Source organism: Bos mutus, chromosome 26, assembly GCF_027580195.1.
Source record: "Bos mutus isolate GX-2022 chromosome 26, NWIPB_WYAK_1.1, whole genome shotgun sequence".
Lineage (NCBI taxonomy): Eukaryota > Metazoa > Chordata > Mammalia > Artiodactyla > Bovidae > Bos > Bos mutus.
The window spans coordinates 34,592,131-34,619,438 of record NC_091642.1 but is presented as its reverse complement, the minus strand read 5'-3'; the positions used below and the strand labels follow the sequence as shown (position 1 = coordinate 34,619,438).

Here is a 27,308-nt window from a genome sequence, read left to right as displayed (position 1 = left end):
ATGAGGGAATTACTATCTAACAAACACGACGTTGGCTTACATGAAATCTTTTAAAGCAAGGCACATTTAGAAGAAAAATAAATACATGTAAAAATAAAAAAGGCACTTTGACAGTAAGAAAGACTGGGGATATCAGTTCCCAGGGCAGTCCCAGCTCCCACCATCTCCACATTCCAATCTGTCATCCTTCCTGACTCCTCTACCTTGTTACCTCGCTGGCAGACAAGGAGTAAGTTTGGAAGCCACCACGCCTTCCCAAATAATTTCCTCCAATATAAAAGCAATACATGTTCATCCTATAAAGCTGGGAAAACAAAGGAAATCTCAAAGGAAATGATAACCCAACCCCCAGCATTACCATGTTGATCTATCGCTGCCTGTTTCTCAAAGTCAAATCATTTTTAAAGAATGATATCCTATGGCTTTCCTAAGATAGCCAGCACGTCTGAAGATCAGTAAAAGCTGTAAGAATCAAGAAAAGTTTAGAACTGGTTGATAAAAGGGAGACAAGGCACGTGCACACACGCACACACACACGTGTAAGACCTGCCTCTCAGAGATCTCTCAAGCTTACAACACAGGATGGTCACTGTGGCCACCCCTGAGCTAAGAAGTTTAAACTCAGAGGATCAAACAAGAACTCCACCCACTAAAACAATGCTCTTTAAGTATCAAAAAGTCTAGCATTTCAAACAAGTGTTTTTTAAACACACATTGGAAAAAAAAAAAAAAAATCCCAAACCTAGGATGTGTTCCTTGGCACAAATCTGGGTCAGTTCCTGGTGGGGTTCCAGGCTAGAATTTCAAAAGATATGTAATTATTCCTCATGTCACTGATACCATTCTACCAGACGCAAATAAATCAAAATCATAACAATAAAGAAAAACAAAACTGAACCTCTCTGGCAAACACACTCAGTGCTTAGAAAACATGTTTTTACCAACATCTTTCATGGCTGCCTCTTAAAACCACTTTCAATATCACTTATGCCAAAAAAATAGGAAGAATAATTTGTTGACAAGTTTCAAGGTTGCCCTCATCCGTTTATTGGAGGGGCATCTCAGACAAGGTTATTAGTTCAGCAGGAAAGGACTTTGCAATAGATGAGCACCCAGTATTGGAACAGGGCAGCTCCTGGAGTGAGCAAGCTTCTCACTGCTGGAGGCATGTAAGCAGAGTTGTACAAACCATGTGGCTTCCAAGGTCCCTCACAACTTTAAGATTCAGTCTTTGTTTCAGAGGGCACTGCCCTGTGGCCTTCCCTCATTCTGCATTAAGGAGAAAGATGGCAAGATCACTAGCATGGATTCCAGTAAAGTCTTTTCCAGAGCTCAGAAGGGCCTCAGAGACAGGCAAGGGCAAGAGGCGGGGGTCACTTCCCAGCCAGGAGGAGACAGGCTGGCCCAGAAGAATGGTCTCTAAGACTGAACAAAGAATTCAGAGGTGTCTGTGGGTGGCTCTAGAAACTGGGTGGAATGCCAAGACTTGGGAGTCCACAAGCCATATGTAACAGCTTTTCCGGGAAAGGCAGCACTGTTGGCACTTAATACAGATCCCTCTGGGTCCCCAGGACACAGGCAGCTCTGCCATTGCCCCACAAACCCTGGACATCACCAAATATAGGCAGAAGTCACTTCCTTGAGAATGTCCTAAAGCTCAGAGCTCAAGAAAGTTGCCTCTAAGACCCGCAAAATAACCAAGTCCAGCAAACAATGACATGCAATTAACCAGGATGGTGTGTTTTCTCTATAATCTACAGTAAAAACAAAGAGTAACAAAATAGTTATTGGTCCAAAAAACCCACATCCAAAAGATGGCCTAATTCAACCCAGCTTCTTGGCCCTTGGTTACAGTTGGTCCACGGAGCTAGTAACACATGGCCCGATTAAAACCTAAAACTTAGAATTTTGGACAAACTTTAAAGTTTCATTGGCAAAATCATATAAGGCCAAAAGGTTTGCATGTTATTCCATGTAGGGACCCTCCATGTCCCTTAGGATAAGGCATGACACTTGTGACTTTTGGAGAAGACAGGAATTTTTCCTCCGAAAATAAAGTGTGTGGGCACAGCACACAGGGTGGAGAAGAAGAGCAAAATCCTCAGGTGGAGTCAACAGATAATACCTCAAAGTAGCAAAACATGCAAGCTATTAAAAAACGTGGAATACCAAAAGATGATGGCTATGATTTTGGTATTCATGGCAGGTGAAAGTGAGGCGGTAAATAGTTCTTGTAAGACCTATCTGGTTCTTGAAACCATGCATGCACACGTGTGTGTGTAGCTGCTCCAGTTGTGTCCAACTCTTTGCAACCCCCTGGACTGTAGCCCATCTGGTTCCTGTGTCCATGGGATTCGCCAGGCAAGAATACTGGAGTGGGTTGCCATGCCCTCCTCCAGGGGATCTTCTTAGACCCAGGGATCAAACCCATGTCTCTTACCTCTCCTGCACTGGCAGGTGGGTTCTTCACCACTGCCCCACCTCGGAAGCACACATGAAACCACACGCGTGTGTAAATTTGACAAAACCACAAGTTATAAAAAGAAGAAAACGGGGGTGGGACTAGGGTACCTTGGATGTATGTATTTCCCAACTTAAGTACTTTAGGGAAACGATAACACTTAACTGTGGTTTCTCCATATTTACTAACCAGAGTATTATATTCTAGTAACTTTTTCTTGATTAAAGAAATATTGTTCATTGTAAGAAAAAATTGGAAAGTAACACCCCCTCCCAAAAGTGGGGAAGGAGGAAAAACAATTATACAATCACTATCCAGAGAGAACCACTGGATGATTTGGAGGTAGTTTCTTTTTATACATGTGTATAGGTACATATATCAATAAAAAGAGAATTTGCTTGAACTCTTTGGAGTTATCCAATGACCATAAGGTTTCTGTTTTATTTTGGAGAAAGAACATTTTATTTTTTAAAGCATTAAGTAACTTAGGCCTTTGCTTCTTTTATTAGTCAAAATTAAGATTTTAAGGACAAGCATACCAGGTTATCATATTTTGTCTACAGGGTGCATTTACAAAGGAAAAAAAAAGTACTTTTTGGATAGTGGTGTGGCAATTTTCAGAATTCTTAGACATCAAATTGCAGCAGCGGGGTGAAAGCCTTACTGAAAATTGGTTTCACCTCGAAGGGTTTTCCAACCCTCTGCCTGTGTGCCCTGTTTCTCCCCATGCGTGTCTTGCTTCTCTCTCCCTGCCCACTGTCACCAGCTCTCCTCCCCACTCCACACCACTTTCCTGTTTCATTCATCTCACACCTATACCATTCTCCCTGAGACTCTAAAGCTGATGGAATATGGAATTGAAGTCATATTCTTATTACTCTTTGCATTTGCAGAATTGTCTTGAAGTTTAAAACAGGAACATAAAACATTCCATTCACCCATTTTCTAAGGTCCCTGCTGCCTTTTTTTTTTTTTCCCCCTTTTTTTGCACAAAGGCAGCTGTAAGTCTGACTAGAAAACCCTCAGAAATAAGAGCTTTGATCCCTGTCTGGAAAAGCCAATGTAGGCACAGAACAGGCCTTGTGTGGGCAAGGGATGGTTTCCTAGAGAAGCCAGGGAGGAGGACTAAAGTCAAAGTCAACTCACACTTCCCCTGGGGACCTGCAGGAGGAAGGGCCAGGCTCCCCCACCCAGCACCACCCCCTGTGAGAACATCAATAGATCCAGAAGGCAAACCTGGGCTTCCCTGGTGGCTCAGTGATAAAGAATCCATCTGCAATGCAGGAGACTTGGGTTCAATCCCTGGGTGGGGAAGATCCCCTGGAGAAGGAAATGGCAACCCACTCCAGTGTTCTTGCCTGGAGAATCCCACTGACAGAGGAGCCTGGCAGGCTATGGCCCATATGGTCGCCAGAGTCTTAGCAACTAAACCACCACCAAAAGGCAAACCTAAAACCATCAGGGTATCCAGCTAAAGAACTACCTACTCCTCCATCCCTCTGAGAAGGACCTGCATGTTTCTCTGATCATCCAAAACATTTTGAGTCTTTTCTCCCCTACAAGAGCTTCTTCTAAAATCAGGTTACCCCCATCCTATACATATAAGGCTTTTGTAACTCAGATGTTGGATACATCTTAAAAGAACTTCCTAGCTCAGATTAATTGGAAAAATTCTAAGTTCTCTCTTCCAGCCCTAAGAGAACTGCATACTTAACACAGTTGACTTCAACAGCTACAAGGGTCTGATGAAAAAAAATATTGACCAGGCACAATCCTAGGACTGCCTCCCACAGAAAATACAAATCTGATCTGATAACCCTGCCAGCAGTGAATTCACCTGCAGCTTTATCATCCGGCCCTCACTTTCCATTTTAGCTTTAGGCTCCTAATGGGATCCTTCCCCTTAGATGTTTCACTGAGCTCAGGCCTGGGTCACATACACAGTAGTTACAGCATCTACTGCAGGTCCCTGAGTCCATGTCAAGAAACGAATAGATTCCATTTGACAGGCTTGCACTCTAGTAACTCAGAATGGTTCTTAGTCACTGCTGCATTCTTCTTGGTAACAGTTCCAAACCATTTCCTTGTGAAGATATATGAAAATATTTTAAAGAAAGAAAGGAGCATAAATGAGGCAGTTCTGCTTTCCCCCAAGTATTTCCTGAAAAAAGGCCATTGCTCCTATTCTGAGAGATATACCAGTAATTCCCACACCGTGAGTTTTTGGCAAATGAAGCCGGAAACTGGGGGAGGGGCACAGAGGGGCAACTAGACAAGGTAGTTCGGTTCTCAAAGAGCAGCAAGACGATACGAGTTTTTATACGGTGGCAAATGTTCCTGTTGGACTTGCTTCAAACCTGTGTGTGGGCTGATTCTCTGAAATAAACAAAATCCTCTCGTATAACAGAGGTTATGGGGTGACTAAAAGGGTGAAGATCCTGATGGAAAAGAAATCACCCACGAATCACCTTTGACTTTAAATAAGATCACCTTGTGCCTGCATTGGGTCTCAACTCGAAAAACCTGATTAGCAATGTGGAGGGATATCAAAGAGTCTATGTAGCCCTGGATGGATGGATGGATATTGTCCCACGCCCCGCTAGCCCCCGCTTAAGTCCAGTGACAACCTGAGCTTGTCTAGTTTTTGAGAGCATTGAAACACCCTGATCCATGCAGCAAAGAGCTGGGATGCCAACCCTGGCTCCAATCAGCCCCCATACGCCGCCAAGGGAGGCACAATGTCCCGAACAGCAGTTGGCCAAACACGTGAGAGGGAGGTGCAGCTGCCGAGCTTTCATATTTATCAGGAAGAAAGAATGTTGATTTTGCAGATTTTTGATAATGTTTTCCCAGCCAGTGTTATTCCCAACCCATTTAAAAATGCAATCAGAACACCACTCCTTTCCTCATCAGTCTCCTTGAACTTAAATGGTTCCATCCACCTCGGCCCTGGAAACCCTTCTCTCTCTACTGGCCACACCTCAGTTTGGCCGCGTGGAGAAGCAGAGGAAAACCAGGAGCTTTGCAATGGCAGTTTCGGGGCAGGAGGAAGAATATTAAATTCAGACTTGGGCTTAAGACCCTGGCAGCACGTGGTTGCAAGATCTCTGTGGGCTAGCCAGGTTTATCCACAAGGGACTCTCGCAGCTCTGTCGTTGGGTCTGTGGTTGTACTGAATCGCTGCCATGGTCTCAATGTAAATTTAGTAACCCAGATGCAATAAGCTACAAATTAAAAAAGACTAGAGTGAACCAAAAAGTTACTTTAGACTGAGAGCAAATAACGGGCCAAGCACCGACCATCTTGCCGGAGGGAGCTGGCATGCCACCGCATAAGGGATCCAGAGGAGAAAGAGCCCTTTAGAAAATGCTGAGACTTTGCCCAGGCCCTTTTGAAAACTGGGTTCTTGGGCCGTTTCCTGAATTCCCTCTCCACAATCTTGAACACTGACTATTATGTGGAAAAAAGAAACAAACATTTAAGAGGACAAAAATATATCCTTGGGAGACACAGGAAGAATGCTGTTTGAAGTAAGGACTTTTTCTCCCTCATACACAAAAACTCATACTCAACCAGCCTTCCGAGCAATCTACTGCCATGGTGGATGCCCGGCTAGCTCTGTCATAGCCAGCAGCCTCTGCCAACAAGTGATGCAGTGGAAGAGTTGTCTGTCCAGCTCCCTTCCTGATGCTGGTCTATTTTTGGTTAAAAACTTGGTCTTCGGTTAGGGACCAGACTTGCCTGAGGCTCCCTCCTTGGAAATACTATTTGATGATAGCAATCCTCAAGAGCCTGTACTAAAAATGGCTTTCCAGCTAAGAGGCACTATGGAGATCAAGCCAATTCTAGATCCTTACTGCCATGGTTCTCAGCTGAATGTAAGGATCAAGGGGTGACCAGCCCAAAAACATCATGGAAAAGCTACCTACCCCACCATTGATTAGATACCTGTATGCCCATCACTATGCACACATCATATGCTTATAGTTTGAGAAAAAAATCAGTCCATTGACAGCTCATCAGACAGCCATATAAAGAAAAATTTAAAAACCCATTATGAGTCACAAAAAGCTGTGAGAATGGACCAAATGTGGGCTACAAAGGTCACCTAGACTTTGCACTCGGAGAAGGCAATGGCAACCCACTCTTGCCTGGAGAATCCCATGGACGGAGGAGCCTGGTGGGCTGCAGTCCATGGGGTCGAGAAGAGTCGGACACGACTGAGCGACTTCACTTTCACTTTTCACTTTCATACACTGGAGAAGGAAATGGCAACCCACTCCAGTGTTCTTGCCTGGAGAATCCCAGGGACGGTGGAGCCTTGTGGGCTGCCGTCTATGGGGTCGCACAGAGTCCGACACGACTGAAGCGACTTAGCAGCAGCAGCAGACTTTGCACTAAGAAATACACTCCAAATAAGCACTGAATATTCACTAGAAGGACTGATGTTGAAGCTGAAGCTCCAATACTTTGGCCACCTGATTCGAAGAACTGATTCATTAGAAAAGACCCTGATGCTGGGAAAGATTGAAGGCAGAAGGGAAGGGGACAACAGAGGATGAGATGGTTGGATGGCATCCCTGACTCAATGGACATGAGTTTGAGCAAGGTCTGGGAGTCAGTGACGGACAGGGAGGCCTGGCATGCTGCAGTCCATGGGGCCACAAAGAGTTGGACATGACTGAGCGACTGAACTAAACAGACCTCTCTTAGAGGACAAAACTGATATTCTGAGGTTTTCTTCTACTCCAAGAAGCTATAGCCCAGGTCATCTGTTGGTCGACCAAGAAAGCAACCATTAAGCAAACCGCCTCCCCTTCCAGCCGCAAGTGTCTCCCGGGGCTAGAATACAGATTCAAAAAGGGGAGACTTTAAGGAGGGCAGATGGCCAGGCAGCACTCTGGGGTGATTAGAATAAAAATGGTGTCCACCACACATTAGCAGACTAAAAAGTAGGTTAAAATCTCTTTAGTTATTTCCTTAATATCTCTAATCTCTCTAGACCTGAGAAATCAAAGTCTTTGAGGGTGTGGCCAGGGAATCGTTTTTAACCAGACACTCAACATGGCCCACAAAGTGTGAGAATTGCTGCTAGCCTGTTCCAGCCTGTCCTCTTCTGACATAGGGGTAATTTAGGAAAAGGCTGGGTGCTTCAGTTAGGAAAGAGGTTTAAACAGAAACCATACATGTGAAGAGAGGGAAGAAGCTGGAACAATCAGAATCTCTTAGAGGGACAGAGAGAGAATGTGCTGATGAGCCATAAAGCCCAGCAGGGAGACTCTCCCTCCTCTGCAACCCTGGAAGATCATAAGAAAGAAGGTGATTTCTTTGCGGTACCAAAAAGGGCTGCAGTGTGGGTGGGTCTGGGCCAGCCTCAAGAATGGAGGAGCTCACCAATGTGGATGGGACTGTCCAAGTTAGGCCCAAAGCACCCTGCAATAAGTACCTTTTGCCCCACACACCGCAGTCCTGAGAAGCGTAACTACCAAGTCCAAAGGGATCCAAGGAACAGTGAAGATGCTTCCACCCAACTCAACACATCACAGCCACCTGGCCAATGCCCACTTAGCTCTGGCTACCACATGGCCTGGAACTGACAGCTACGCTCACCATTTCCCACATCTCTCTCTGTTCAGTTCAGTTGCTCGGTCGTGTCCAACTCTTTGCGACCCCATGGACTGCAGCACACCAGGCCTCCCTGTCCATCACCAACTCTCGGAGTTTACCCAAACTCATTTCCATTGAGTCGATGATGCCATCCAACCATTTCATCCTCTGTCGTCCCCTTCTCCTCCTGCCTTCAATCTTTCCCAGCATCAGGGTCTTTTCCAATGAGTCAGCTCTTCGCATCAGGTGGCCAAAGTATTGGAGTTTCAGCTTCAACATCAGTCCTTCCAATGAATATTCAGGACTGATTTCCTTTAGGATGGACTGGTTGGAGCTCCTTGCTGTCCAAGGGACTCTCAAGAGTCTTCTCCAACACCACAGTACAAAAGCATCAATACTTCAGCACTCAGCTTTCTTCACAGTCCAACTCTCACATCCATACATGACCACTGGAAAAACCATAGCCTTGACTAGATGGACCTTTGTTGGCAAAGTAATGTCTCTGCTTTTTAATATGCTGTCTAGATTGGTCATAACTTTCCTTCCAAGGAGTAAGCTTCTTTTAGTTTCATGGCTGCAGTCACCACCTACAGTGATTTTAGAGCCCCAAAAAATAAAGTCTGCCACGGTTTCCCCATCTATTTGCCATGAGGTGATAGGCCTGAGGCAGTGGCAAAGCCAAGCAGCTCCGGATCTGAGTGGTATGTGCCAGTGGATCTCAAAATGTGGTCACCAGTATGGCAACATCAGCATCGTGTGGGGACATATTAGATATACAAATCCTCTAGCCCCACCCGAGAGAGAGCTAGTAAATCAGAAATTCTGGAGAAGGAGCCTAACAGTCTGTAGCTTAATAAGCCCTGAAGGTGATTCTAAGACAGCTGAAGTTTGAGAACAAGTATGGTATGCTATTGGAGAAGGCAATGGCACCCCACTCCAGTACTCTTGCCTGGAAAATCCCATGGACGGAGGAGCTTGGAAGGCTGCAGACCATGGGGTCTCGAAGAGTCGGACATGACTGAGCGACTTCACTTTCACTTTTCCCTTTCATGCATTGGAGAAGGACATGGCAACCCACTCCAGTGTTCTTGCCTGGAGAATCCCAGGGACGGGGGAGCCTGGTGGGCCGCCGTCTATGGGGTCGCACAGAGTCGGACACGACTGAAGCGACTTAGCAGCAGCAGCATGGTATGCTATTAACATGAAGCATAATGGTGAGTCAACAGAAGTGACATTCATTTACCTAAGCCTACAGAACACTTTCAAATTCGATATCTTAGGGATGCTCTCCTTTAATCCTAAGATCCTATAATTCATCTGAATCTCATAGCAATGCTGAGGTAGATAAAGCAGAATTAGTATCTCATTTTACAGGCAAAAGGATTGAGGTTCAGAGAGATGGGGTGACTGACAGAGATTACCTTACCCAGAGCCCTCACTGACAAGTCACTGGAAAGTCACCAAGATTCACCTCTAAGTAATTAAGAGTTACCAGCTCACACCAATTTTTCTTCCCATGGCCAACAGGGACACTGCTGGCAGCAGGAGTGATATTGACATTACTTTTTATCCAGCCCACTGTTACTTACTTCAAGTGACTATTTCTATGACCTCCCTCCATTAATTCTGGATTTGAACTCAAAAAGCAATTTTAAAAACACCACAAGCCAAATTCACTTAGACTCAGTGCTGACCTGACACGGACAACAATCCTCAACTGATAAGTGGACCATGCACCAAAAGTTCCTGTACAGACTGAAAGGCTGGAATCCAGATTGCATTTTCCCACGGCCACAACACAGAGATGGAGCTGGATCCTCAAGATGGAATCACAAAAGTCCATCTACAGAGGGAGAGGCAGAAGAGCACACAAGCAGATCTGGCAACAGGCCAAAAGGTTTAAACCCAGTTTTCTCATCACTGACCAAAAAGAGACAAACCCCAAGTCACTGCGCCTTTCTGGGCCTCCATTTATTCACCCATAAGTCATAAGACTAGCCTGACAGGGTTGGTCAGAGGATTAGATGACAATGTATGTAAACCACACAGTAGATCATATGTATGCCACGTAGTAGACATGTAACAAATGCTTGAAGATTATATTAACTCCTAAAATAGTAGCCATACTATATCATTGTCCTGAAAACTATGCAATTTTAAAAAATACGCCTACATTTGGGACTTCCCTAGCGATATAGTGGTTCAGACTCCACGCTTTCACTGCCAGGGCCCTGGGTTCAATCCCTGGTCAGGGAACTAAGATCCTGCAAGCTAAGAGATGTTGCCAAAAATATAAATATATATAGCATACATTAGAAATTACAGAAGGACTGACTGCAGGAGGATTAACTGCCTCCTAAAAGACCAACGGAAAAGGGGAGGGTGACAGGCTCAGAGGGTGTCACAGAAGGTCACCATCCACTCCCCTAGACTTTTTTCAGCTCAGTTCAATTGTCACTTCTTTGTGAACCTTTACCGGCCTCCAGTCTGGGTTAACTCTCTCTAGTGTATGCTCCCATGGCCCCAAGTCCTCCTTCATTGCCTTACAATGATTAGAACTTTACCCTTACAGTCTGTCTTCCCCATAACCACATAAAGCCCATGCAGTCAAGGCCCAGGTCTGCTTCTGCTCCCCAGTGTCTTTCCCTGATACTCTGTCCTGTGTCTGGAACATACCGGGCACTCAAATGTTTGAGAAATGAATCACACCAGTCTATGCTCAGCTGGCTGTGCATATGAACAGGTAAGTCACAGGGTCTTGAGTCATGGTTACCTGGAAAAGCACATAACTCTTTCGGCCCGTTAAAAGAAAAAAAAAATCAATCTGCCTCTGCCAAATCAATTGGCTAATAAAGGCTGATTATAAAACCTACACGCTATTAAACCCACAGGCATCCTCTTCCAATGGGCACAGATCCCCCAGGGCCTTGGTTTGTTCACAGGACAAGTGCTAAATGAAGCCAAGATCCAGGTAGGTTTGGAATTTGTTGGGGCTCTTCCTTCCTCAGTATCAGTTACAGAGGGACAGATGACACAAACCTCATCCCGGCTTGAGCTCTGAAGGCTTGGAAGATGCTGCTGCGAGCTGCAGTGTTCTCAGTGGCTACATCCACGAACAGTCCAGGGTGGCCCTCAAAACCTAATGAAGCAGGTATGGGTCCCACTCTACAGGTGAGGAAACAGACCCTCGTCAGTCAGGCACACACCATGGTCACATAGTTAATAAGTACCAGAGCTAGAATCAGAACCCAAATTTGATTGCAAAGGGTCTGCTATTAGCCATATTCAGGTTCCTCTCCCCACACTGAGTGTAAGTTTCTCCAGACTGAAGGGTATACAGGCTTTGGTGACTCAATGCAACATGGTTAAAATACACTTGCAGAAAGACAACTGTTCTGGGTCCTTCCATGACTATACAACCCAGGATAAGTCCTTCACCTCCCTGGGCCCCAGGGAAGCTGTTTCCCCAGAAATATTAAAGTGGGCTGGATGGTCATTACAAGAGGAGACCCACTGAGCACATAACCATGCCTATCAGTCAAAACCTATCACAAAATCACATCTGCCTGGCCCCTGCCACGACCCCACCATGCTGTGGCTCAGCCCTCCATCACCCAAAGTAAGGGTTAACTAGAGACTTTGAGGTTCCAGGTGGGGATGGAAGGAATGACAGGCCACAGACTTTCCTACTAGGTTCCCTGAAACTGACTTGGAATAAAGCAAGGATAAGCAACAAGCAGGGACTCTGGGGCTTCCCTGGTAGCTCAGATAGCAAAGAATCCGCCCGTAATGCAGGAAAGCCAGGTTCGATCCCTGGGTCAGGAAGATCCCTCAGAGAAGGGAACGGCTACCCACTCCAGTATTCTTGTCTAGAGAATTCCACGGACAGAGGAGCCTGGCGGGTACAGTCCATGGGGCAGCAGAGCTGGACACAAACTGAAGCCACAAATACTTTCTTTTCACTTTCAAGCAACAAGCTAAAGGAGACTGTTTACCATACACTTAATTAAGCCAGAATCACTAGAACCATCAGGAAATTGAGGGCAAAAAAAATTATATGCTGTGAAAGAAGCAGGTATATATCCCCAAGCTTCCCTTGGGCTCAAGCCCACCACAGTTTTCCATACAGCATCAGCTCCCTCTGAGATGTGTTCAACATATACTCAAGACCTACTGCAGAACAGCCTTCAGAGACCAAGGCCATCCACCTAAGCCACAGTCGCTCCCTAGCGTCAGCCCCAGCTGTAGAGAGTGATCTGGAATTTACAGTCTCTTCTACAGAGCCTTACAAGGTCAAAAATGTTCAAGCTGTATAATTCCAATGATGAAAAGGCTGTGGAACAGCACAGACTAAATGGCCAGTACAAACGACACTCCAGAAGCCAAAATACAAGAGCTGAAGGTGAAGTCAGCGGTGGGCACAGTGGGAGCCAAGGAGCCCAGCTGGCCAGGCCTCAGCGGCACTTGAGCCTATGCTGCTGCCGGCCCTGGTGAAAGTCACCACCCACTGCCGGTCCCCGCCAAGGGTGAGCACAGTCACCTCCCAGCACCAAAATAGGAGTCACAGGCAGCTGACATCCATCCTGGGGAAGGCTGCTGACCCCTGAGCCATCACCCTCTTTGCAAAACCCATACTGACTTCTACATGTATGGCAAGACGTGGGGAAATGGCCAAGGACATTATCTAAAATGTTCATCAAAAGAAAGTCTGAACTATGAGGAGGAGCAGAAGGGGGAGTGAAGGAAGGCACAGCCCCCTTCTTTACCACAGGCCTAGATGCAGGAAGTCCAATAATGTATACAAAGTATTTCAGCAGCTGGAAAAGTAGGAGCAACAAGGAACACACAGCAAGAACAAAAGAGAAGGGGGTGTTCCCTGGAGGTCCATGGTTAGGACTCTGCACTTTTGCTGCCAAGGGCCTGGTTCAATCCCTGGTTGGGGAATTAAGATCCTGAAAACCATGCAACCAAAAACAAAAGAGAGAGAATAAAAAATAAAGAGAATGATAGTAACAGGAAGCCTAGTGTCAAGTTGCCTCCACCTGACGCTGCCTCGGTAGCCTTGGTTTTGCTCCCCTAGCCCTACTTTCCAAGGCTGTTCAAGAGGGCAGTATGTGATTCCCCTCAGCCTTGCTGCCACACAGCAGACATCAAAGACATAACAAACCTAACCAACCAACTCCATGACATCAGCACCCCATCTCCCGCAAAATAAGAAAAGCAAACTGACAAATGTTGAGCAGACCCACCACCCAGGAAGATACCAAACACAGAGTTCAAAGACATTTTTAGCATCTAAAACAAGCTTTTAAATGCCTAAATATACTTAGGTAAGGGCTTCCCTGATAGCTCAGTTGGTAAAGAATCCGCCTGCAATGCAGGAGACCCCGGTTCGATTCCTGGGTCGGTAAGATCCCCTGGAGAAGGGAAAGGCTACCCACTCCAGTATTCTGGCCTAGAGAATTCCATGGACTGTACAGTCTATGGAGTCACAAAGACTTAGGCAAAACCTTTCAAATGGAATGATAAAATACACCTTGATTTATAAAACAAACACTTTAAGTTATTTAAAAACAAATGAAGCATTATGTTTGTCCAGTGAAGAGCATGAAAAAGCGAAAAACACTTTGCAATAAATGCTGGAAGGTTTAAGAGACTGCAGTAAGACTGAGGATAGATCTAATTTATGAGATCTAAAGGTATGATTCTACAAATTAAGAGAAAGGGTAGTAGGCGGCTAAACTGAGACCAGATATTTCATTCTTTGTAAAATGTGTTAAAATGGACATTTCTACAAAAAGATGTTTGTTTATATGGATATATCTGTGTGTGTGTGTGTATATGTGTATACACACACACACACTAACCTTAATACTCCAAACACCACCTACTCTGTTAAAAAACACACAAACAAAAAGGATGGTTCCAGTTCTATTCACACCCTGAATTTGATGTACTCACCGCAGATGGGTCCTGCACTGGATGAGACAGAAGAATGTTTATTAAACAGCTACTGTGTGCCAGATCTCAGAGCCAAAATTCTCCCTTTTGCTTGACCCCTTATTTTCCCAGTCTCCAAAGAGTAAGAATGGAGGGAGAGGGCTGAAGGTCACACCACACCTTCAGATACAGCTGATATTTAACAGCAGGCAGAGGTAGAAGGCAAACACAGAGCTCGGCGCTCCAGTGACTGAATAGGTCAGCCCTAATTTAGAGATGACTTTTTCATCTTAAGAGGAAGACAAACAGAGATGAGTTAACTCTTCCATCATCCTTTCTCTGGCAGCTTCTGAGCCAATCTTCTTCCTCTTCAGGTTCTCCTGATAAAGAGCACACCTTCCTTCCCATTGGAGAAGGCAACGGCACCCCACTCCAGTACTCTTGCCTGGAGAATCCCATGGAGGGAGGAGCCTGGTTAGGCTACAGTCCATGGGGTCGCAAAGAGTCGGACACAACTGAGTGACTTCACTCCACTTCACTTCACTTCCTTCGCTAGTTTGATCTTCTTTCTGGTCACCAGAAACACTGATTCTGGAATTCAGCAGGACCTCAGTGTCAGAAAAGTGAAAACTGGGGCTGATCCAGCAAAGAGTATGAAGTCATATCACTAACTTCAAGACAAGCTTCCAGTCCTCAAAGCTCAGAGCCAGGTCCCAATGCAGTGGCAGGTCAGAGACAGAAAGGAAGGAGGAATCTTTTCCATGTCCCAAGATCCAACCCACGGGGGCCTCCTTTTCTCCCTTTTCTATTGCTAATTATTCCCCTTTTTGTTTTTCTAGTCAATCGACACATATTTCTTGAGGCTTTACTTAAATATGCACATTTCCCATTTTAACACAGCTTTTATCGATGTAAATGGAACACCTGACATCATGAAGTCGCCCCTGGGGGATCTTGTAGAAAATCTTTTGTTTAAAAAAAATTGACCTCTGAAGAGAAATTGTGCCAAACACTATTTTATGTTGGACCACAAATACTAGCACCCCACTCCCTGCCAACTTTATGTCAATATTCAGAATCGTGGGTGCAAAGTGCTGATAATGAGCGTAGGCCCAGGGTTTTTTCTGCATGACCACATACAGGACACACCTGAGTGACTGGCAATCAAATAATAATAATGAATAAGAGCAGCCACAATGTATCAACACCTGTTCGTAAGTCAAGCATTAGACCAGTGCTTAAGAACCTGGTTCAATCCTTACAACTGTGAGGTCAACTTTATCATCCCAATTTAATGATGAAAAGCTGAGCTCAAAGACCTTGCTTACAGTTTCACAGCAAGTAAGAAGAGAAGCCAAAATGTGAATGCAGGACAGTCCAACAATTCCTCTCTTCCTGGTGACGGAGAAAAATCAGACAGGACTCAATGTCTGGAGGACATGTGGCGAGACCCTTTCCAGTTCTGGGGGCCCCTCCCTCCTGTGTGTGGGTGGAAATCAATGCTGGGGGTGGGAAATCTGCATGCTAGAAATATCAAGGGAAATGACAGCAGTAAATACCTGTTCAATTTTCATGATTTTTGAGTGAGGGAAGGAGAAAAGGAGAAATCTGCATGGAAACATTCTCTGTGCCCCCAGTGACGTCACTTTCCTCCCCACTTACCTCAAGCTTTATCACTAGAACATCCTGAAAGTAACTTGCTTTGTAAAACTTCGGCACAGAGAAGCAAGGGCTGACCTTGGATTATTAGCTTTTCTACTTCAACCTCAGGTACCACCAATGGAAACGACAGGGCTGCAGGAGCACTGCCAGCCTGGTTCCCAGCTCAGCTCCCAGCTTTTGACTCTGCAGCAGGTCTCTAGCCAAGTTCTACAACCCTGAGTTGCTGAAGACTGCGCACATGTGCATGGTGTTAAGAAAAATACTAACAAGAGACAATATACTCCCATTTGAGAAACCAGAGAAAATAAAACCAACATTCCTACCATGGTATTATCTGGGGACATTTCCTGGCAGTTTTTTTCATCTACATTTAGCACATGGTTATGACTATAGCTTACATAAAATTCTGTTGCCTGTTTCTCCACCTACCACCACTTCTGTTTAACTATCAAGGGTCCCCTGTTCTGTTTAGCCTTTCCTAGCCATCCCCTTGCCCAGGTGAAGCTGATCCCTTTCTTCTCTTTCGATGCTTCCACTACCCTCTGAACATACCTGAGTCACATTCCTCTAAAATTTTACTAACAAGCTTACACATCAGGCTCCCCCTATAAACCACATAGTCATTTCAAGCAGTGTGATTGTAAGCTTTGATTATTTTTCACATAGTTGGAAGAAACAACACCAAAATGTTAACAGGGGCTGAGCTGCAGGGTCACGCCATGACTGATTTGTTTTAGCATTCTTTCCACTTTTTGATGTGGTTCCAAATTTCCCTTAGATAACATATAATTTCTTTCGTGCATATTTAACTGACTATAAAACTTTCTTAGAACCACAACTGATAAACTTCAAAATCAGACAAAGGAGAAAGGGGTCTGATGGCACGAGACATGGGCAAATGTCCCAATTTCAAAGCAAGAAGAAAGGCAATGCTGACACCTACAAATAAAAAGCCCTGATAACTGCAAACCAAGAATGATTTCTGGCACAACTATAGAACAAATGGTTTGAGGACTTTTAGAAAGGAATGAACGTTGGGAAAAGGTACTATGGGTCCACAATGGCCAAATGACCAAGCTACATCAAAATGCAACCAGTTGTTTCTTGTGATTACCAAGCTCACAGGTCAGGTGAAATGAGATTCTATACATACATATCTTATATATGTTGATTTCAGCAAAGCATCTTAAAAAACTCCCATGATTCACTTGTGGATAAGTTAATGAAATAGTCAAGCATCTTGCCCATTCATTCAGCTGAACAACTACCCCAAAAGGAATGCTCATCACTCTCTCTTTGGGCTGTCACTGTACTTTGTGTATGTCTCACAGCACTTACTACACCTGGATGAGCTCCGGGTCTCTCTTCCTATTAGCCCTGGGGTCAGCACTCTATCGGAGAAGGCAATGGCACCCCACTCCATACTCTTGCCTGGAAAATCCCAAGGACAGAGGAGCCTGGTGGGCTGCCATCTATGGGGTCACTAAGTCGGACACAATTGAGCAACTTCACTTTCACTTTTCACTTTCATGCATTGGAGAAGGAAATGGCAACCCACTCCAGTGTTCTTGCCTGGAAAATCCCATGGACGGCAGAGCCTGGTAGGCTGCCGTCTATGGGGTCGCACAGAGTCAGACACGACTGAAGCGACTTAGCAGCAGCAGCACTCTACAGATGTGTACCCTGGTGTCTCCAATGGCTTGATGATAAGCTAGAGAAACAAGCTGTCAGCACAACACAGTGTTTTATTCTTCTCCACACCTTGTCCAATGTCTTCTCAGCAATGACTTGACTAAAGATAGACCCAAGAGGCAGTTTCATCAATGCCCCAGATGGCCCAGGACAGGAAAAAAGAGTTAATGCTTTAGATAGCAGAATCAAGATTCAAACGATCCTGACAGCCCAGCATTCTGGGCCAAAAACAAAGCCGGTTGTGCCAGTCCAGGGTGGGTGGGAGCACTTTGAAACTTCCTCGCGTCCGAGACCTGCCCTGGCAACCATCCACGTGAAACAGAACTGGGTGCCGTCTCTGACCGTGAGGTTCATCGGAGCCCACAGTGCCAAGAGTAATGCAATCTTAAATGGCATCAAAAGTAGGCCAGTGTCCAGTTCACAGGAAAATGGCAACACTCCCACTGTACCCCACAGCGGTCAAGCTCAGGATTAAGCTCAAGATGTCACACTTTCAATGATACTCTTTAATGGGTTAAAATCACATAATGTGAAAAGCACCCAATGGTTTATCATGCAAACTCTCTATTCCACCCAGCCCAGCAGTCCCCTAGTGTTGTCCTCAGAGGCAACCAACATTACCCATTTCTTCTGTGCTCCAAAGACACGGCGTGCATGTACAAGCAAATAAACATGCTCTCCTCTTTTTGCACAAACGGCAGCACACCGTATATGCTGCTCCATACACTGCCTTTTTCACTTAAACATATTCTAGGGCTTCCCTGGTGGCACAGTGGATAAGAGTCTGCCTGCCAATGCAGGGGACATGGGTTTGATCCCTGGTTCAGGAAGATCCCCCATACCAAGGGGAAACCAAGTCTGTGTGCCAGCAACTGTTGAGGCTGCATGCCTAGAGCCTGTGCTTGTGAGAAGCCACCGTAATGAAGAGTATCCCCTGCTCACAGCAACTAAAGAAAGCCCACACACAGCAGCAAAGACCCAGCACAACCAAAAATAAATAAATGAAGATATTAAAGATACTTATATATATATATATATATCCTACAGAGTTCTATACCAGTGACCTGAGAAGCAGTCTCACTCTCTTCTGTGGCCGCACAGGGTTCACCTGCTTGGAGACCCTAGCCTGATGAGCACTTACGTTATCCCAGCCTTGTGCTACTGCAAACCACATTGTACGAAACAAACATCATTTCTCACATGTGCAGACATAAGCATAAAACAAAGAATTGGAATCACAAGGACAAAAAGTGGATGCATTTGTAATTGTGATGGATATTGTCAAATGGGACATTGCTTTTTTTTACCTTTTTTTAAAATGTATTTTTAATTGGAGGATAATTACTTTACAATATTGTGCTGGTTTTTGTTGTACAATGTGAATCAGCTCTAAGTATATTCCCTGCCTCTTAATTTATAAAATCTTTTTGAGTGGGGAGGGAGGTGGGAGGGGGGTTCAGGATGGGGAACACATGTACCCCCATGGCTGATTCATGTCAATGTATGGCAAAAACCACTACAATATTGTAAAGTAATTAGCCTCCAATTAAAATAAATTAATTAATTAAAAAAAATCTTTTTGAGTAGCTGCAAGATTTATTGAGTATTTATGGTATGGAGAAAATATTGGTTGGTGTCAAAGTTGATTCTCAAAAGCTGGAATATGGGACATTGATTTTTAAAGAGAGTCATGGACAAAATAGAGTTTTCCAAAAGAGGGGATTGGAAATTATGAAGGAAGTGGTAAAGAGGCTTAGTGTAGAGAGATGAGCACCATCAACTTCAAAACCCCAAGACCACCACCAAGAAATTCCATCCTAGCTCGCTCACCACAGCCCAGACAGATCCTCGGGGACGTAACACACATCATCTCGCTTGACTGTTACAACCCTGAGGGATAAGCATTTTTATCCTTATTATGAAAACGAGGAAACTGAGGCCAGAGTCCTCTTGCCAAAAGCCACAGAGCTGACAAGGGGCAGATCGGGGACTCACATCAAACTGGGCAGCTCCACCATCCGTGTTCCTCACCCTCCCAACCTCTGGCCCCTCCAGCTCCGGCTGCACAAGTGAATCACACAAGTGGCTTACACAGGAGCCCTGCCCAGATTCTGACCTAACTTGTCAGGACACAGCACGTACAGGCTTAAATGCCCTCCTCTCAGGTGACTCTACTGTGCAGTCAAGACTAAGAACCACTGCCCTAGTCTACAGTAGTTCTTCAGTGAGGGCGGGCATCGGACTCCCCTGGAGCCCTCGTAAAAACTCAGGCCCCACCCACCTGGAGTTTCAGAATCAGCAGGTCTGGGGTGGTGGTTGCACCTCTAGCAAGTTCCCAGTGATGCTGATGCTGCTGGCCGGAGGACCAATGCTTTGAGAACTGCTGCTCTAGAAGCAAGAGCTACCATTGCTCTTAGTAATAGACAGCAATTACCATTTTACAAGGCACCATCACCCCAGTGAACTTCCACTGTTTTGGAAGGTCCAATGGGATAATATTCTCTGCAAGAGGAAGTGAGAACAGATGCTCAAGTGTCTTAGCCAAGTTCATACAGGTTGCAAGTGATAAAAAACTTTCGTTTCTTTTTTTTCTTTTAGTAAATGTCTTTGCCTTAACTTGCTGACATTTAGTTTAATGATCCTTCTACTACACTAACATCAGACTCTAGGAGGTAAGAACCTTGTCTCTTGTTTACTCTTTTTTTTTAAGGCTTTTAAAAATTACTTATTTATTTGGCTGCAGTGGATCTTAGTTGCAGCATGCGGGATCTTTAGTTGCCAAATGTGGGATCTAGTTCCCTGACCTGGGATCGAACCCATGCCCCCTGCATTGGAAGGGTAGGGTCTTAAGCCACTGGACAGCCAGGGAAGTTCCAACCTCTTGTTTACTCTTATTTCTGAACTTGAAACCATGCTGGTGCTCAACACATACGCCTGAATGAATGAAGCAATTAATCACGGTGTGTAGATACACTGAGATATGGTGCCCAAAGGAGAAAATTATGAGACAAGTTGATGACAGCTCATATTAAAGAATTATAATAATCAGAAGTATTCAAAAATTAAATGAACTGCCTCAGTGAACAGTGAACTCCCCATCCTCAGAGAGACCAGCAAAAACCAAAAAGCCAAGGCACAGAATGTCACAAAGTGACTCTACATTCCAAGGGGACTTCCTTGATCTCTAATAACTTTTGTAAAGCTAAATTTTGATTCTGGTGCATTCCAGCAGAGAAGAGGTACCCTCTAAATCATTCTTTAAAAAAAAAAAAATTTTTTTATTTTTAGCTACACTGGGTCTTCATTGCTACACTTAAGCTTTTTCTAATTGTGGTGTGAGGGGTCTACTCTTCATCGTGATGCACGGACTTTTCACTGCAGTGGCTTCCTTTGTTGAGGAGCACAGGCTGTAGAGCCTGAGCTCAGTAGTTGCGGCACACGGGCTTAGCTGCTCTGAGGCATGGGGAATCTTCCCGGACCAGGGATCAAACTGGTGTCCCTTGCATTGCAAAGTGAATTCTTAATCACTGGACCACCAGGGAAGCCCTCTAAATCCGTCTTGATTATGGGTCAACTAGCCTGCCAATTAGAGAAGGCAATGGCACCCCACTCCAGTACTCTTGCCTGGAAAATCCCATGGACGGAGGAGCCTGGTGGGCTGTAGTCCATGGGGTCGCTGAGTCAGATATGACTGAGCAACTTCACTTTCACTTTTCACTTTCATGCATTGGAGAAGGAAATGGCAAGCCACTCCAGTGTTCTTGCCTGGAAAATCCCAGGGACAGCAGAGCCTGGTGGGCTGCCGTCTATGGGGACACACAGAGTCGGACACAACTGAAGCGACTTAGCAGCAGCAGCCTGCCAACAGCTACACTGTGTAAATTTAGAGAAGTTACTTCACTCCTGCGCCTCAGTTTCCCTGGACACAAAATGAAGGGATGTGTCAGTTAGTCCCTCGGGATTATCTAACAAAATGACTGGCAAATAATAAACAACGAACAGATGAACCAAAGTACTTAGAATGCATGCAACGTCTGCCTCTTCTCTCCGCTATTCTGCACTGCAACTAATCGGGCATCTAATTGGTATTTCCATGAAAATTAAACTTCACAAAGAACCAAGGGCAAATTCAAAATCAAACTGATTCCCCCTTCCTTTGAATTGCACGCCTTCGTCAGTTTAACAACTGATCTATTATATTTTTTAAATCCATTCTTCCAGCAGCCACCTATTGGACAGCCACTGTGGGCAGAGAATTGTGCAAGACCCTTGGGGAACACAGGAAAGAGTCACACCAGCCCTGCCTTCTGGGGTACACGCCCACATCCACCTCTTTTCATAGTTTCAAGACAGCTCTGCATTTCTCCCAGCTGGGTTGTATGGAGGGCTTCACCAGAATTTACTAGTATAAAACTCTGTGTTTACAGATCAATTTTGACAAAGAAAACCACAGCACAGAATAACAAGATGAGAAATGAACTAAGATCCAGAGGAAAGCTTTTAATTTTTTAAGACCTAAAATACTAGGTGTCAAGGTTTCATCTTTATGATGGAACAAAATACAATGTCCTCACTTAAGACCACTGCATTCATATCTGAGTGATATGAAGCAGTCAGGCTGAGAATGTTTTCAGGAAGCAGCTTCTCAAAATCACCAACACTGTGGAATCCTAAGGGCTTTTAGGAGATTTCTGAAGGGAAAGGATAAGAAACTGAGGGAGACTCCCAGCAGACATATATTACTAGCCCTTAGTCACTGGCTTTGAACACTAAAAACTGTGTTTTCAGATACATCACCAGAAGAATGAGGACTGCTATTAAAGCCTTGTGAGCCTCCCTTAAAAACCTCACAAAGATGATCGGAGGCGACCCAGAGCAGAGATGTCATTTATCAAACAGAGGATGAAACCTTTGGCTCCAAGTTAGACAATGCAGATGACCCCGTCAGAATGCAGGAGCCAAGGGAGAATGACTCAGAAGAGGGAAGCCGGGCAAACAGTGCAAAGCCAGAGATGAAAAGTTAAGATGGGTGTTTATTGTAATGATTCAGCTCATAAACAGATTCTGACAGCCACGTGCAGGTGCACATCAACAGGGCTTTTCTTCCTCAAGGAATATCAAAGCCAGCCTGCTGATCCACTCACAAGCACACACCGTCAAGATTCGGGACACCTAAACTAAGGAGCAGTTTGCTAAAGGCATCAGAGCTAGGATAAAACATCAAGAGAACTAACATTTTATTTTTCCAGTTCCTGTGGCCATACCTATGGCTGAGGAGCTTAGGGCTGGAAAGAATAGAGGCTGAAGTCATGGAGCCCAGCTCCCCAAACTTTAAGACGTCCAGGCATCACCTGCAGAGCCTGTTAACAGCAGAATCCCAGGCCCCACTCCCAAGAGTCTGACTGAATGAATGGGGAGAGGCGCTACCCCCACCCCCCAGGACTCGGTATGTCAAGGAGCACCCTAACTTTCTAAGGTAGGTGATCCCTAGGCTGCTGCATGGAAAACCTGACCTAATCCAACGGCTGTTTTTTCATTTGTTTTTTTTTAAATAAGTGAAAGTAAAGCTCAGAGAGGTGAAGTACCTTGCCCAAGTCCAACTTCCTAAATCCAGGGCTGGCTCCACCAGGAACAGATCCATAAGTATAAAGAGATGCCACAAGTTGTGGAAAGGTACAGTCAACCCTGAGGGTAGCAGGCAGCAAGCTAGCTTCTTAAACAGAGCCTTTCACTGGTGAGAAGTAATGAAAGAACCTGCTAAGGGACCCCCGGCAGGAAGACTGATAAGCAAATACAACTGAGTTATATGACTGAGGGCCTATCTGCTTCCACAGGACTCTGTCCACGTCCAGTCACACTGTCACCTGCATGATCATTTCCTGTGAGCACCTACAGGGCAGGGACTGAGTCTCTTCCACTTGAGCATCACCCTCTTAAATAGGGTGAACTTGGTTATGAACTTGGTTACTGTCAGATGAATGCTATTACCCACCTCTGCCTAGAATGCCTTCCAAAGGGCTGGGCCACTTGGCACATGCTCTGCCCAGCTTTCAGCCCCTTTCTGGTATCACGGCCTCTGAGAAGTAACTGTCCTTTCCTCCTACCTCTCCCAGAGGACCCTGTGATGCCCATTAGCACTCAGGTTTGTAATCACCTTTGTTTACCTAGGAGACTCCTCGAGGGCAATGATTTTGGTCTTTGAAACCTGGGCCCCAAGCTCAGCTTGCCAAGCATAAGTTGTTCTAAACAAATGTTTAGAAGGTGTCAACAAAGGAGGAGGGGCAGGAAGAATGAGAGAGAGAAAGGAATCTGAAATACTTTGCTGCAGACTCAAAACCCTACAAAGTTGCTGATGTACTTCCCTGGGAAAATGAAAAAAATCCCTATTATTTGCTCTGTTCATATTCGAAAAGTCAAGTCACTGTCTCTCCAGTGCCACTACCATCAGAGAGGTGTGGTGGCTGTACTGGGAAAGGGCCTCACCTGTCGATTCTCCCAAACCCACACACACCTGTGGTCCATCCTCAACACACAGTCAGCTCCCTCCTCCCAGTGTATCCATGGCTCCCAGAGCCCCCAGGGTCCTCCTACACCACTCACGGTCTGTACCTTCTGAACAGAGCCTGGGGAACTCACCTCTGCCCACTTGGTCCTGCTGCCCTCTCTTCCCAGACACCTGTGGGCAATACTCCCCAAGGCACAGGCCAAGCAATGCACCCTTGGAGGGACTCCAAACATCCAGAGCTTAAAAGGGAGGCTTTTCAGGCAAAGCTGATCTCTCCTTGAAACGAGGCCACAGCCAGACACCGTCCCCCCACCGGCTGTGAGGCGTCCCTGTGCTGGACACAACTAACAGCTCACCACCTTAAAGCAGCACTAAGTTTAAAACTTCAAGGTTTACTCTGTCCTGACACCCTGACATTCTCACCTCCACAAGCCCTGCCCAGCTGGCAAGGCTTGCCCCACCCTTTACCTCTCTGCTCCCTCGGCCTGGGGAGCTGCAGCTAGGACCTCATCTTGCTCTGAGAGGCTAAGTGACTTGCCCAAGGTCACACAGCACGAAAGCAAGACGGGGGCGGGGGGGAAAGCGAGGCATTTACACTCAGACCCTGCAGCCAGCTCTCTTCCTCGCTATCACACTGTCCACCACTGACCTACCATCTCCTGAAGCCAGGGTGGTTCTCCTACCCTCTCAGTCAGGACCTTCCTTTTTCTTTTTTTCTGACTGCACCACGTGGCCTGTGGGATCTTAGTTCCCCAACCAGGGATTGAACCCATGCCCCCTGCACTGGAAGAGTGGAGTCTTAACCACTGAACTGCCCAGGAAGTCCCTAAAGCCTTCCATTTTCAAATGCAACAAACCTTTGGGTTCTTTGGAGAGTTTATCCTATTCGCATTTTAGCGGTTATACAACAAAACCAGATTTCCTGTTTCTTTCTTGTGTTTATTATGCTCAGGATATTTTTCCTAATGCCCTGAGAATTATTCCCATAGGAAACATTCGGCTCCTCTGAAGCTGTTTGGACGCTGAAACCCCTTTCCCTGAGAACTTGCCTTCAGGGGCATAACAGGGCTGGCAGCTGCTGATAAGCCGCAGCGTGGAGCAGGGAGCACTTGCTCAGACGCTGGGTGTTGACCATCCTAGCTCTGCCACCACCACCGCTAGGACCCACCAGCTTCTCCTTCCTGAGCCTCAGTGCCCCAGCCAGAAATACCCAGATAACACAACTTAACTGAAGAGGTTGCTGCCAAAATTCAAGATGATGTAGCCACTGTACCCAGTACAGGGACTGACAGGCATAGCCCCCCAAAACTGGAGCTGAGATTATTTTTTCAACTGCTTTCAGGCACTGCCCACGTGGACGTGGGGGAAGCACAATATACAGTTTTCCTGGTGCCCAGAGAATTCTTCCTACAGGCCCCCTGCCATGTGTAATTGCAGTCGGAGGAGAAATCAGAAATGAAGAGGGCTGCTTTGACACTTCAGGAAGGCAAAATAGGATGATTACGTACTCTCCTAGGGCTAAATAGGCCTCACAAACACCCCAGTTCCCTCACTCCCAGCCCACAACCTTCTGGCGGTGTGTTATCTACAAGTCACTGGAGCTCAGTTGAGTCTCATTTCCTCATCTGCAAGACAGAGATAACCTTACCCACAGCCCGAGCCCTTCAGGATGATGGGAGGCAGTGTTTCTCAGTCTGTGATCTGCAAACCACCTGTGTGCTGGGCCCCGATGGACTCCTCCCCAGCCCCTAGTCCCTGGTCCTTCTTCCTTCCTACAGGAGACTGCTGTATCCGGATTCCCACCGCTGCTCCAGATGGCTCCAGGAGTGTGGTCACCCCCAGTGAACAGTGACTGGCCCACTCCAGCCAAGGAGGCATGGTGGAAGAGAGCTGGGGGTGCCTCTGTACTTGAGAGCGAGCCAGGAGTCGACCTGTGTCCTCGTTCCTCCTCTGGATGTGGCTGTGTCCGACTAAAACGTTTGGAAGTGCCACAGCCGGCAGATGAAACCAGCATCCAAGATGACGGAGATGGGAAGAACCTGGGGCCCTGTTGACATCATGGAGCCCCTGAGTCAACTCCAAAGCCCACCCTACCTCTGGATTCAGAATCGCCCCACAGCACAGCTCAGGGGAGGGGGGCATAGTCACACTGCAGGTCACGTGAACAGCGGGTCATGCAGCTCTGTGGAGCACCCCTCCTGTCTGAGAGACAATGAGTTTCCCTACTGCTGGCCAGTCTGAGTTGGAGTTTGTAACTTGCAGCTGAAAATATTCAGAGAACCTGTACAACCCTAGGGGACAGCATGGAAAATACAGATTCCTGGGTTCCCCTCAGAGAGGAATATGCATTTTTAACAAGAACCCCCCAAGAGATAGTGATGCTCCCCAAAGTGGAAGAGCTACTGCTTTGATGGAATGTTAGACATGCAGAGCAGGGCTAGGCACACAGGCAAACTCTAAGTCCCAGTTCCTTTTGGGTCACACCAGGGCCCTCCTATTTCCTGTGTAAAGCAAGTTGTCAAACAAGCCTCACCTCTTCCCACGAAAGGCTGCTCAGCACAGTTTTAGGGAAACGTCTGCTGACACTCGGCCAGAACCCTGTCCCGTGACTATTGGTTTCCTGTGCAGCAGCGGCCGGAGCCGTTACCTGAATCCCCTTTCAGTGCCACGCACACCACACAGCACAGCGGCCCACGGCCCCTCGCCCCACCATCCCCGCGCTCCCCGTGGCCCTTTCAACTTTATTAGAAGGTCTGGCTATCTCTTATCATGCACCAATCACCCCCTGTGGCACCAGGAAACTGCAAGGGAAGCTGGACTTATTAGGAGAAGATAAAAGAAGGCGCTGGCAGAGGCTGCCGGCTGAGTCCTGAAAGCATTGTTTCTGAAATGTCAGAGGTGCAGTGTCCTCAGGGGTCGGACCCCAACCCGCTCCTTCCAACAGGGAAACTAAGACCCAAGAAGGGGTGAGACTTGGGGCTCTATTCACGCAGCTCTTCAGCATTAATCAGAGACAGGGTAGAGGCAGTGGAGGAAGTGGGGACAGAGAAGGCTTCGTGTGGGGAAAAAAAAGGACTGAAGGGAGGGGCAGGCACTTATTTAGAGGGGCCTTTGAGGATACTAGTTGCCTAGATAAACCAGGATGGCCAGGTCTGTTTTTCACTTAATATCTGAGTGGTTATTAAATTCAGAGCACTTCACCAGGGGTAGAAGTGACAGGAGAAGGGTCTAGAGCTGAGAAGATGAAGGACCTTAGTGTACCAGTGAAAATGAAGCAAATACAGTAGAAATTAAAGGTAAGTCTCACTAGAAGAAGTGTCTTCAGAAAGCCTCCTCAACTCCCCCAAACTTGATAGTAATCAGGCGTCCATCTCTCTGTGCTTCCCCACAGCTGAGCAATGACGATGCTATCACCCCAGCTACGACCCTACACTGTAATCT

At 46.1% G+C, this 27,308-nt stretch overlaps 1 protein-coding gene across 48 annotated transcripts in view; it reads right to left on the bottom strand.

Annotated features, from left to right (window-relative positions):
* Positions 1–27,308, bottom strand: part of SORBS1 (sorbin and SH3 domain containing 1) — a 234,403-nt gene that overhangs the window by 185,191 nt on the left and 21,904 nt on the right. The window contains exon 1 of one of the 48 annotated variants that reach the window (XM_070363625.1): positions 11,108–11,122. The exons of the other annotated variants lie outside the window; for them this stretch is intronic. The gene's annotated coding sequence lies outside the window, so the exon portion shown is untranslated. Of the gene's footprint in view, positions 1–11,107; positions 11,123–27,308 lie in introns of those variants that run through there. 48 annotated transcript variants of the gene reach the window in all.